Here is a 14005-nt window from a genome sequence, read left to right on the forward strand (position 1 = left end):
GGCAGTACTATTGATGGAGCGATAGATGATAGATGATGTGTTATTTGATAGATCATTAATGTAGATCAGGAAGAGTAAGGAGCAGGGACAGTATCTTCAGGTTCTCTGGGGACGACCTGGAACATTTGGAATGAACACTTGCTGGCGCATATGAACTGCTGACAGTTAGTAACAAAAAAATGGATCCAAGTTAGAACTGAATGGTATATATTTCGGCACGAAATCTTTGAAAAACAAAATACGTTTGTGAAGAACTTTGTCAATCGCTTTATTGAAACAAATGAAAACTGCCATCTACAGAAATATGATATAAATGGAGGAGCTTATGCATTAGTAAATAGTGCTAGTTGGGTCTAGCACGATGGGTCCTTTAAGAAAGCATGTTGGGTAGGATGAAAAAATGGTGGATTTGAAAAATTTAATTGTACTAAAGTATATTACATGTTCCATTAACTTTGAGACAAGTCTAATGAGTGAGATTGGACGGTAAATTTGACATGAAGACGACAGACCTTTTTTTGGAGCCAGAAGGATCCCGCCCACTTTCCAATTAGCCGGCACCACTCCAGATGAAAGGGACGCCTAAAATATGTGAGATAAAACGACATTCGTGGCGTTTTATCTCTTGGCGTCTTGGCATCCTCCAGTTATTTTCTTCGAAGTTTCAATCGATAAAAGTTCATAATGAAATATATTTGGTTGTTGTCCGATGGCGGAACAGATCCTGTCCGAACGGCGCAACTAATTCGAATTGGACCGCGGTCTGGCCCACTGGTTCGGTCGCCCGCCTCGGATGCGGCAGGTGCGTGGTTCCATCCCTATCACCGGCTACCCAATTAGAGGAAAATGGGTACAGGCTTCCCCGACCTAGCGGCCGAGTTTATCAAGGAGAGAGTCTGGGAGGAGGCTCTTCATATGCAGCTTAGGTTTTTAGGGCCACATAATGGGCTTTTTTGCCGCGCGAGGCGGACTTACTGTTGTCTGATGGCGCAACGAATCACTGTCCCATCGGCGAAACTATTTGGGACATTTGACCCCTTTCCTAAGCAGCTCACCCCAAAGAGCCGAGCACTAGGCCGGGGGAAAGCTTGCACCCATTGAAAACCGGCGATCGAACCTGGTACTTCCCGAATGCGAGGCGGAGGCTCTACCACAAGGCCACTGCTTCGGTCAAAGGTACAAGCGCCCTTTGGTGGCTGTCAGCGCATGGGGAAGCTCGCTAACTCTGCTTCGGTCTCTTGTATTTCCGGTACACTGCGGCACTCACACAAAGCCTTGGGGGAACCCGACAGGCTATGGCCGCGTCGCAGACTGCTCCTGGTGTTTAAAACATGGCATCCGGTGAACCAAAACCAAGGCACGTACCAAAACTTGGTAGAATCGGGCTCTCGCTTTGAGAGCGGTACGATGACAGTTGCCGAATTCTGAGGCACTACGGCGTCTGCCAGGGGTGCACGTCAAGGAAGTGCACCATGAGTGTTGCGACCCCGCTTTACGACCACGTGGGTGCGACCCACAACACCACCAACTGGGATCAAGCTAAGTTGCTTGAGACATATACCTACATTTAACCACTTTAGAAGTCCTGTTGCCTAATTATTTTTCTTGCAGATAATCATGAGGTATATCAAGCACAATGTGGGTTTTCTAACGCATCGCTTCGGACGTGAACGACGTCTGAGGCACTATGGCGTCGGCCAGGGGTGCACGTCATGGAAGTGCACCATGACGGCCTCGTGGATGCGACCCACAACACCACCAACACGGTGGCTGTAGTGGACAGATCCGCCACTCGCAGTGCGAGAGCTGACAGGATGCTTTATGACAGCTCTACGATCACCCAATGTAAATGGGTAAAAGAGTAATCCCCGGCGTGGGAGTCCGTCATTTGTGGGACTTAGTTCCTGGGAAGGGGCTTGGCCTGGGCGATTCCATGTACGCCCAGGCAATACTGTTTGTCGAGCTGTAACTCTTCTAACCGAAACATTGGCCTTGTGGTAGAGCATCCTCTTCGCATTCTGGAGGTATCAGGTTCGATCCCTGGTGCCGCCAGTTACCCACTGGTTTAAACGAGTACAAGCTTTCGCCCGGCGTTGTGCTCTTCTCTTGAGAAATGCGTCAGAAAAGGGTCAAAGGTCCCAAATTGTTGCGCCGATGGGACAGGGATCAGTTCCGCCATCGACCAACAATAAGTCCGCCTCGCACGGAGAAACCAATAATGTTGCCCTTTTTATACCCTTTTCCCAAGTATTTCACCAACAGAAGAGCCGAGAATCAGGCCGAGAGAAAACTTGTGCCCATTGAAAACCGGTGGGTGTCCGGCGGCACGAGGAATCGAACCTGGCACTTCCTGAATGCGAGGCGAATGCCCTGCCAGTGGCCTGTGACGTCTAACAGACGTCACAGAACAGTAGCGTGACGAGTGTTACTAAGCGGAAAATATAAAATCGACAAAAATGAGCAGCAAAGCCTGCTTAAGCAGCTAAATTCTTTACAGGCCTCCAAAATATAATTTTTACGCATTTCATTTTGTCATTTAGTTCGTAAACAATCACCCAACAACTAAACATATTACAAAACACATTAACCATTCTTAACTAGGAATTCTGTCTAGGAATACTTTAATGCTCATGAATATTCCACCTGCATTCTGTGAGTTTAAAATAAAATTTCAAAGGTAAATCTTTCTTTCATGCCTAAAAGCTGCTGTCTGCAGGCGCTGTTACTCGTAAAAAAGGCAGTCTGCTTGATCCTGGCCTCCGAGCACACCGGGAGCGATTGTTCCCTTATATAACCAGTTGTAAGCGGGATTCCGGTACAGATGCCGACGTACACATTCACTTCGTACCGATCGCCTGCATCACATTTTCGAACAGTTGGTATCTTGGACAACCTTTGCTTTGCATTTGGAACCTGCAGCTCGAAACATTGAGGTGGGATTCGTAATTTGTTTACATGCGGCCGCCTTTCAAGAACTGGAACCGTTTAGATGACTGAAAACGAGTTTTCTTTGCTTTCTACCGAAGCACCAGGAGCATGGAGAGGGCAAACTCTATCAGCTCGAAGCAACCCTGTACTCATCATCATCATCATCATCAGCCTGACTATACCCACTGCAGGGCGAAGGCCTCTCCCATATTTTTCCAATTAACCCGGTTCTGTGCTAGCTGCATCCACTTGACCCCTGCGAACTTCTTAATCTCATCCGCCCACCTAACTTTCTACCGCCCCTGCTACGCTTTCCTTCCCTTGGAATCCAGTTTGTTACCCTAAGCGACCATCGGTTATCCTCTCTTCGCACTACATGTCCTGCCCATGTCCATTTCTTCTTCTTAATTTCCACTAGAATGTCAGTAACTTGAGTTATTTCTCTGATCCACTCTGCACGCTTTCTATCTGTTAATGTTACCCCCACCATTTTTCGTTCCATAGCCCTCTGGGTTGTCGTCAACTTAAGTAGAACTCTCTTGGTTAGCCTCCACGTTTCAGCCCCATAGGTGAATACAGGTAAGATGCAACTGTCGTATACTTTCCTCTTGAGCGATACCGGTAAGCCGCTAGTTATGATCTGCGCCTTGTATTGATTTACTCCATCTCAGAATGTAGCTGTACTGTCATGACTGTTCAGCTGACTTCTGCTATTGTATGTGTATGGCAGCGATTTTCTTCCAGCATTTAGTGTCCTGCAGTACTCTTACACCAAATTTATGCACATACTTGACAGGTTCAAGTCCAGTGAAGTAAATGTCCGGCTTCAGCAGGCTCGACCACTTCATCAAAAAATACTGCATGGATCAGCTGAATAATTATTAAGTGTGTTCAAATATTCGTCATCCTGAGATCTCAGTGACGTCATGCGATTACAGCAATGCTCTCTTCCAGAACTGGCTGTAGGTATAAAGATCATACTCTCTTCAAAACAAAAACTGTATTACCAAGAAAACCCCCCATAAAATTGCAAGTGGGACTTGTATGCGAACATTTTCATTTTCGCGCTATTACCACTGAAGACATAAAAGCTGTTGTAAGTAAGATGGCAGTAAACAAAGCAACCGGTCTTGACGGCATTCAATCAAGGGTAGTCAAAGATAACATAGATATCCTCTGCCCTTACCTTTGCCACTTGTTCAATCGTTCCCTAGAAAATAATCGCTATCCTGATACACTGAAAGTTGCTAAAATAGTTCCAATATATAAAGCAGGAGATCGTAACCAGCCAGGTAGTTACAGGCCGATATCTGTACTAAGTGTGATTAATACACTTTTCGAAAAACTAATAGCAAAACAAGTAAAAACATTTCTTGACAACAATAATATCATTACACCTCAGCAACATGGATTTGTCGAAAATAGGTCAACTTCCACAGCAGTGTTAACTTTATCACAAGCTATTAATTCTGCCCTGCATCAGAACAAAATAGCTGTTGTTGTTTTTTTAGATATTCAAAAGGCATTTGATACGGTATGTCATCCTATATTGTTGCAGAAATTGGAAAGTTACGGTTTTGTCGATAACTCGTCCAAATTTTTTCACAGCTATCTATCTAACCGTAAGCAAAGAGTACTTATTAATGATTTTATATCAGATGTCAACGATGTAACCTGTGGTGTGCCACAGGGTTCTGTTTTGGGTCCCATGTTGTTCTCACTTTATCTCAACGATCTCCCGCAAGTGCTACGCTTTTCTCAAGTACTACTGTATGCAGACGACACCGCTCTTGTGGTTACTGGGGAATCTCTTCAGGCAATTCAGACGATCATAATCAATGAGCTGACAATGCTGTCTTCCTGGTTCCTCAACAATCGCTTAACGCTGAACATTGCCAAAACTAAGTATTGTGGGCGATTCCTCTGCCCGAGGGATGCGCACGACAAACACACAGTGGGCCGTATAACAAACATATTTAATCTCACAGGGATCTTGTCGTCCGGGTGGCTGCGGGTCGTTTCCGTGGAGAGCCGGGAGGGAAGCGGGAGCGACGAGCCAGGGACCAGGAAGCGCCAGGGACCAAGAAGAGGGCGAGGCGGCGGCGCGTGCCTTCTTTTATAGCCCCCTCGCGCGGGACCGGTTATCCCCGCGCGAGCGGGGAGAGGGAAACAGGCACGCGCGCAGGGAGCATTGGGAAGTGGCGCGGCCTTCGAAAGCGCGGCGCGCCACGAGCCCTACATCTTCCCCCCCCCCCCTCAGCGTCCGACCCGGGCTCCGCCAACAGCCGGGCCATGTCCATGTCCGAGCCCGGGGCGGCGTAAAATATGAAGCCTTGTCGCCAGGCTCTGGCGGGATGCCATGCCATCTCAGCTGGTCCGTGGAAGCAGCAGGCATGGCGGGACTGTTCCGGCTGGTCCCTCTCCGGCAGCGGCCACATCCTCGGGGTCACAGCGCAGCTGGGCTCGGCCACGGATACGCCTGGCAGCGGCCCTGAGCTGCTATTCTACATCGCTGACCCCTCTCCACGTGGCGCCTTGCTGGATGTACATTGTAGCAGGCGTTTCCGCCACGGGCGCACCTGGCTTCCTGAGGCCTGTACTCCAGGCCTGGGCAGCGGGCTCCAATCCAACTCGTTGAAGACGGCCAGCATGGCCGCGCTGGTCACGATGATGGGCCACCAACCACTACAAACTAGGGGGGTACCCCCTGTTTAAGTGGCCCCTCCTTGAACCATGCGCTGGGTGCGGTTTCCCGCCCCAGCGACGGTAGTTCATCTGGCTGCTGCAAAATCTTATCAGAATGCATTCTGAAAGAAGCAAAGACGTTAGACAAAGTAGTGCACTACCTTGGCCTTAGGTTATAGCGTCGGTTGCGAACCGGGTTGCTACCTGTACGCCTTACTTTGGGGGAGATCGCTGCATCACTTTGAGCTTCCCCCGCTTCGCAGTTATCGTCCTTGCGAAGGTGGTAAGCTTTCAAGTCTGCGACGTGCACCGGACCAGCGGTTTCACCGCTCGCCAACAACCGCAGCTGGTAGGTGAGTGGCGTAGTCCGTGCCGTAACTTCGAACGGTCCAACCCACTTGTGCGCTAGCGACGCGGCGAAACCACGCGCTGCGTTACTAAGCGGGTGCGTTCTTTTCAGTACCAAGTCGCCCGTGTTGAAAACGACGTGACGACGACCTTTGTTGTACTGATCCGCTTGCTCCATGCGCGCGACATCGAGGTTTTCACGAGCCGCGCGCTGCGCTGCCTCAAGGCGCTCGCGGAGCTTTGCCGCGTACTGTGTAAGCGGAGGGGGCGCGGGCCCCGCCGCGTCAAGTAGGGCGTTCTCTAGCGGAAAAGCGATCTCTTTCCCAAAATTCAAGTAAGCAGGTGTCATACTCACCGACCTGTTCACGGTTGTTCTAGTGGCGAAAGCCAGTTCGGACAACCGTGCGTCCCAATCTCTGTGCTGCTCGGTCGTCGCAACCAGCATACTCTTAACATTCCGATTCACTCTCTCGGTTATGTTGCTCTGAGCGTGGTAGGGACTCGTTTTCCTGTGGCGGATTTGAAGCGCCCGACAGGAATCAACAAAGACTTTGCTTGTGAAATACGAAGCATTGTCTGTAATCAAGTCGGAAGGGAAACCGAAACGAGTGAATGTCTCCAACAGTTTCTCCCAAATCCGTTCTGACACCAGCTTCCTAAGGGGGAAAACCTCAACCCACTTGGAATAGTGGTCCGTTATTACCAGGATATATTGGTGTCCGCGCGCGGAGCGAGGGAGGGGTCCCATGATATCGCACGCGACCACTTGCCACGGATAGTTGCTAACTACCGGCTTCATCATGCCAGCGGGTTTCCCCGCCCGAGGCTTGGCTACCTGGCAAACAGGACATGTACGGGCGTAACCCAGCACATCCCTTCTCATACCTGGCCAGGTCGCGACACGGCATAACTTGTCGTAAGTCTTACTGCCGCTGCCATGGCCTGCCAGCGCTGAGTCATGGAAGTACTGGAGGAATCGTTTCCGCAACTTCCTCGGGACCACGACTCGGAAGGGGGATGCAATCGCCTCTTCCTCGTCAAGTTGGGGGATGTAGCGGAGCAGTAAGCCATCCTCGCCCAGCAGATACGCGTCGTACTTGCCCTCAGCGTTCCCGGTGCAAGCTGCACTACTCGCAAGCTCTGTCAGCACCCGCTGACATAGACCATCTGCTTTCTGGGCCTCAATTAGCTCTTCCCTACTGACCGCTACTCCCCAAGACAGATTTCTCTCTGCCTCACTTCTTGGCAGGCGAGTAGTCGCCGCCACCAGCTGCTGCGTCTTCTCTGTCTCGCAGCACCGCGCGGCAACTCTGTCCGCCTCCTTTCTCTTTTTACCTACGCAGGGCGCGACACTCGCGTCCGCCCTCTCCTCCTCTCCACTAGCGGCGACGCCGCTTTCATCAAAGCTGGTCTGCGCCTCTTCTGCGCTTCTGCCAGCCTTCAACGGTGCGCGCGATATCGCATCGGCCACCTTATTCATGCTGCCCCGGTGGTACTCAATGGCGTACGCGTAACGTTGCAACGTCAGCGCCCATCTCGCGAGTCTGCCTGCGGGGTTTTTCAGCCTCTTTAACCACGAGAGTGCCTGGTGATCTGTCTGCACGGTGAAAACCGCTCCGTCTAGGTACATGTCGAACTTTGACAAAGCGAACATTATCGCCAGGCATTCCTTTTCGGTCACGGAGTAATTCCGCTCCGCCGATGTGAGCGTGCGGCTGGCGAACGCGACAGGGCGCAGCTTGCCCTCGTGTTCCTGCAACAAAACAGCTCCTACACCGGCATCACTAGCATCTGTCTGCAAGACAAACGGCTTGTTCAGGTCGGGGAGGCGCAAACTAGCGGTGTTCGCTATCGCGCGAGCCAAGGCAACAAAAGCGTCGTTCTGTTCCTTGCCCCAGACCCACTTCGAGCCTTTCCGCAACAGCTGGTTCAACGGTCTAGCGAGCTCTGAACAACTAGGGATGAATTGTCTGTAGAAGGCAACCATTCCCAAAAACCTCTGCAAGCTTTTCACGTCCGTCGGGCAGGGGTAGTTCAGAATTGCCTGCAGTTTGTCATCGTTCGGTCTCAAAGTGCCATCATCAACCACAAATCCCAAGAGGTTCACTCTCTTCGATGCCAACTGCACTTTCTTTGGGTTGATCGTTATACCCGCACGTCTCATTCTTTCAAGAACGGAATTCAAGTGAATGAGATGCTCTTCGAACGACTGTGAGAATATCACGACGTCGTCGAGGTACGCTACGCGTAGTTGAACCTTGCATCGCCCAGCACGATGTCCATCAGTCGCATGAACGTGCTCGGTGCATTAGACAAACCAAACGGGAGTCGAGTAAATTCGAAGAGCCCGCGGTGACAGGTGAATGCGGTTTTCTGAATGTCACCTTCCGCCACCTCAATCTGCAGGTACCCTCTGCTTGCATCCAGGACTGTGAAGAACCTTGCGTTCCCTAACGCGTACATCACAGCCTCGATCGACTGGAAAGGGTACGCAACCGTAGGCGTCAGTGAGTTGAGCTTTCGATAATCAACACACAGCCTGACCGAACCATCTTTCTTTGGCGCTAGAACCACTGGGGACGCCCAGGGACTTTGTGAGGGTCTCACCGCGCCGGTATCAATCATCTCGTCAAGGGCGCTGTCGAGAAGCTGTCTCTTATGCGCGCTTAACGGCCGCGGGTTACATCTGAAAGGGCGCGCATCACCCGTTTCGATCTCGTGCTGAAGCAAGTCGGTCCTGCCTGGTTTCTCTGTGAAACAATCCGAAAACGGGAGTAAAGTTTCTACGAGCCTTCGGCGCTGACTACCGGTTCCCGAGAAGGACGCGATAATTGCTTCTAATGGGCTACCATTCAGTGTCGCGGGGGAGCCCTCTGCGACAAAAGCGTGAACGCTCGCTCGCTCAGCGACGCATTCCTGTTTGGGTGCGCTAACAAAGGGAATGAGGGGGGTGAAGGGGCTGTAGCGATAGCCGTTCTCCCCCATGTCAAGCACAATGCCTTCGCTCGAAAGAAAATCTCTTCCCAGAATAACTGGTATGGCTAAGCCGGGCAGATAGACGAAGCGATGCCTCCGCTTCCTGCCGTCAAAACGCAGGACCACACGCACCGCTCCTTCTGCTTTTGTTGTCCCTGCTGCTAAGCTCAAAGTGGTTTCTGCTGGCCTTACACGGATGTTACATCTACGGCAGGCTTCGAAAACATCATCACCGACCAATGACAGAGTTGAGCCCGTGTCAACGAGTGCCGAGTAGCTTTGACCAACTAACCGCACTAGCATAAAAGGGCTCGAGCGCGACAACATTCCTTGCGCTCTACAGGCGAGGGGGACAAAAGCCTCTGCGCCCCCGGGGCGGTCGCCCGGTGACGCGGCGTGGGAGTACATTTCCCATTTTCCGCCATGGTTACCACGAAATTCTCCCGCCGACGGCGACAGGCTGGTGTTACCAATTATGGCCGCCGGCGGTCCGCGTTTCCCTGCGTACGCCTTGCTTGACACTCTCCTGCCACGTGGCCCGGCTGGTTGCAATTCCAGCAAAGCCGATCGTTCACCTGCCGCGCGGTCGGGGGATGCCGCGTTCCACGAAGCGGTTGGGGACGTATTTGGGCGATTCCTCTGCCCGAGGGATGCGCACGACAAACACACAGTGGGCCGTATAACAAACATATTTAATCTCACAGGGATCTTGTCGTCCGGGTGGCTGCGGGTCGTTTCCGTGGAGAGCCGGGAGGGAAGCGGGAGCGACGAGCCAGGGACCAGGAAGCGCCAGGGACCAAGAAGAGGGCGAGGCGGCGGCGCGTGCCTTCTTTTATAGCCCCCTCGCGCGGGACCGGTTATCCCCGCGCGAGCGGGGAGAGGGAAACAGGCACGCGCGCAGGGAGCATTGGGAAGTGGCGCGGCCTTCGAAAGCGCGGCGCGCCACGAGCCCTACAGTATATAATCTTTCACTCTAGACACAAGACTATTAACAATACATTTACACTTACTCTAGGTAACTCGTTAATAGAACCAGTTTCTTCTTTTAAATATTTAGGGGTTATATTTGATTGCCATTTACACTGGAAAGAACAAATTAACAACGTATGCAAAAAATTAGCATTTGGGTGCCACATGCTCATTAAGGCGAGATACTATTTTCCTTACGATATACTACGTTCCCTCTACTTCTCGTTTTTCCATTCACATATCAGTTACTGCTGTGAATCTTGGGGTCAAACATATAAAACATATTTGTCGCCTTTACATCGTCTTCAAAAGCGGGCATTGAATGCAATAACAACTAGTAATTTTGATCAATCCAGCAGCAACATTTTTGATGCCAACAATATACTATCGTACCTAACCTTGCGTAACTACAAAGTTGCGCTTGTGATCAACAATATAATTAGCACTAACTCCCCCCTTCCATTAAGTCTATTTGTCCAGCCTTCACGTAATACTAGGCAGGCATCTAACTGTAATTTTAACCTTCCCAAATGTAGAAATGTGTATGGTGAACGACTGATTGAGTTCAATGGTGTTAAAATATGGAATGAATTGCCGATCGAGGTAAAAGCCGCCAGAAATTTTAAATTCACATGTAAACTATATTACCAGTCTAATCAAATTCTGCCTGAATTTCTTTCTTAGTGAAATTCCCATATGTAGCCTAGTTCTTGAAACATGCTTTACACTTGTATTTGTTGTTGCGTAGATGCAATAGCGTGTGCGCAATAATTTTTGTGAGTGTATGGTGTAGTTCGCTTGCACTTTATTGTACTTTGTAACCATATTCTTTCTAGTTTTTCTTTTCTTCATTGTAGTACTATTATGCTTATCGATTTTATTTGGTACTCATAATTATGTGGGTATTTTATTTTACTTGCTGTTTGCTGTATTCTTGTCTATGTACGCAACTGTAGCAGTAATGTTGCGTTTATATCATTACTGTTCCTTTCAATCATTGATCCTCTATGGCTGAACCTGATAGTAATATTTGTATTTGGACCGGCCACTAGCCTACTGAGCTATCGGTCCAAACAGTGTTTGTACATTTTATTTGGTTTTGTCAATAAAGTTCCTTGAAAAAAAAAAAAAAACCACTAAACGTCCCGCTTCCCGTCACACATTTTCGCCCACTCAGCAGTGCAAACCCCGCTACATTTAGCAGGAAAACAGTTAAGTTGACCACGATGAAATGCGTGACATGCTGTAAATCACGCAGCGCTGGACAACATCGGAAAGCCGCAGCATGGCGGTCAGTGCGCTAGCCGATCCGCAAGCGCCGCCGCTAATCCACTGGCATCGGCGCTCGAGTGAAACCTTCTCGCCGATGAGATTCTTATCATGGAGCTTCTGAACTAAAACTAAATTGTGAAACCAAAAGAAAATAACAGCAAAAAAACTAGTGTTCTGCAGCTTTCTACATTTAGAAGTAGCTCTCTATATGAATGTTAAAGATTAGAAACATATTTGGAAGTTTTTTAAGGACATCGTACTCTATCGCTTTGAACTATTTTCCATGCCTCAGATTTTTTTTCCGAGCCCTCCTAGCTCGTTAACTTGTAAGTTGGAAGCTTAGGATGGCACCGTCACAAAAAAAAAATGGAATAATGATTCCATCCGGCAAAATGAATAAAGTGTCAATTGGCACAGGTAGATTGGTCAAACGTCATAAACTTTGTTTTGAGGACAAAACTGACGCAGTCGAGATCCCTACTGGCTTCTAAATTCTGGTTTTCTACTAGTTCTAGTAGAGAGCCCCACTGCGTTTCGAAACATCGCCCGCATCTTGTAAGCTGCGAGAAATATGTGTAATCCATTTCCTTGTCAAGTGGCAATGTTTACATCGGCCAGACAAGCAGGTGTCAGAAGGCCAGGCTGCAGGATTCTGAATCTAAAAGCCATTCGCTAAGAGCCGTCGCGATAGCTCAACAAGCCAGCGCAAGCTAGTGAGAAGCAGTGATATTTTTGAAGGACCACTCTAGCATAGCCGCCATATCAGGCTGGATAGCATAGCGCGAAACCGAACGCACAGCAATACCAGTCATGCAAATAATAAGAGCGTGATTTAAAAGGTTGAATATTGAGTTCATTTATTCGAGAGAGGAAATTTTAAATTGGACCGTGCCTTCTTGTTGCAGGACAAGGATATGCCGGGAAGGAGGTGACCTTCTCACGCGCCTCTGAGATGACAGCGAAATCGAAGCCTCTGGCAAAGATCACGTCACCGTATTTTGCTCATAAAAAGACTTGTATTGTGTGAGTGTACAGTTCTAGTTGCTTTTAGAGAGCACGTTTCGCTCACTTGCGTAGTTAAAGTGATGCATAGTGATGCATGGCAGTTGTTGCTCCTGCGACGCGCACCATGATTCCGATCTCGTCTGAATCACCGCCTGTCAGCCCTGTTCAGGGACTATTTCAGAATACGGTCGTGGCGCTGATAGTAAGAAACTCGGACATCATTCACATGGGGAAGGCAGCGGTCGAATTAGTAGCAACAGACATCGATTTCACATGCGTAGTTACCACCTTCCAAACCGCCGTCAGAAAATACATGCGAGGTAGGGCACCTTCCTTTTCCTTCAAAATCAACCCCATCCATACATCATGATTCACGCAAAAAGAACATTCTGGGTTCAAGGAATATAGGCAAAAACATGCTGAAGCCGTAGCCCAGGCATTCCTCTCGTGTGATCTCTCACCATCCATCTCGCCTGAACGGCCAAACCCTCCATCATCTATTATAAGCTGCTTCAACACATCCTCAGAGAGGTTCAAGCGCTATAACGAGTAAAGGGCGCTTATCGCAAATTACTTCTCAGATGAATAGAAGTTCTTGCGGCCTCAAAACTTGGGCCTTTATCACATGTTATGGACTTTCCAAGGCAATCAAGCCATGCCATCAATACGGCCATTAATACGAATTCAACCTGGAATACCAAACCATTAATAGAAGCCCCAACGCCCCGACATTACGGCCCAAAATCCCTTTGTTGAAAGAACTGGGGCAGTGGTTGGACCCAATGGAGTCTTGGAGTGAGGGTCTGATCAATTCCGTTCTGCACCTTAGCCTATTTTCTTTTCGATAGTTATTATACTACTCATACTAAATACAAACCTGATTCTGGATTTAACTTATAAGGTGACTTGTTAGGTGGCGCAGCTCAGTTGGAAGCTGTGGGACACCGTCGAAAAAATGGAATAACGATTCCGTCCGGAAAAATGAATAAAGTGCCAGTTGGCAGAAGCAGACTGGTCAAATGCCATAAACTTTATTTCAAGGACAAAACTGACGCAGTCGGGCTCTCTACTGGTTTCTGAATTCTGATTCTCCACAGGTTCTGAGTAGAGAGCCCAACTGCGGGACGAAGCATCGCCAGCATGTTGTAAGCGCAAGAAAGATGTTGTGTACTCCATTCCCTTATCATGTGGCAATGTTTGCATCGGCCAGACAAGCAGGTGTCTGAACACGAGGCTGCAGGAACACAAGCGAAATTTGAAAGATGTAAACTTGGGGGATTTAAGCAAACACTGCAGCCAGCGTTTCTGTATACCCGACTATAAAAGAACTGCTGTTCTACTCAAGTGTCAGGACACCGCCACAAGAGAGGCTCAGGCCATATCAAGGTTCTTCGATAAATATGTAAGCATGCGTCTGTACACCTAAGCAATAACGACGTGCTGTTTCTGAGGGCCTTGGAGCAAGATAATGATTGAAGGCGATAGGTAGGAGCGACGAGGTGATGATACCACTGCTTAATCAGTTCGTTTGTTTTTTCTTTTTCTTTTCTTCTTTTCCTGCTTCTGTGGTCATACAACTGCGGTATGTATAAGCCAGAAGAAGACAATAAATTATGTTGTTAATCAGCACCTGCGTTTGTGTCCGTCTTTCTTGTTCCTGTCCGTGTTGCTACCGCTGTACTCATCTGCCAAGAATATAAATTTGTACCCGAGGCTCGTGTAGACTTCATATGGGGGAGCATGGTCTTGCGGCAGGAGTGAACTGCGAAGGGATGTAGTTCGATAAGCTCCCATAACTTTCGCGAATGCAGTGCTTAGCTTA

The 14005-nt window shown here is 49.1% G+C and overlaps 1 protein-coding gene across 3 annotated transcripts in view; it reads left to right on the forward strand.

The window, feature by feature from the left end:
* LOC146175767 (uncharacterized) overlaps positions 1-13785 on the forward strand; it is a 47386-nt gene extending 33601 nt beyond the window's left edge. For 2 of the 3 annotated variants that reach the window (XR_014701463.1, XR_014701462.1), the window contains one exon: positions 12084-13785. The gene's annotated coding sequence lies outside the window, so the exon portion shown is untranslated. Of the gene's footprint in view, positions 1-3724; positions 3868-12083 lie in introns of those variants that run through there. The other variant, XR_014701464.1, reaches the window with a different exon arrangement.
* Positions 13786-14005: the final 220 nt, after the last annotated feature.

The sequence above is a fragment of the Amblyomma maculatum genome, chromosome 10, assembly GCF_055883805.1.
Source record: "Amblyomma maculatum isolate TAMU_Amacu chromosome 10, ASM5588380v1, whole genome shotgun sequence".
NCBI classification, from domain to species: domain Eukaryota; kingdom Metazoa; phylum Arthropoda; class Arachnida; order Ixodida; family Ixodidae; genus Amblyomma; species Amblyomma maculatum.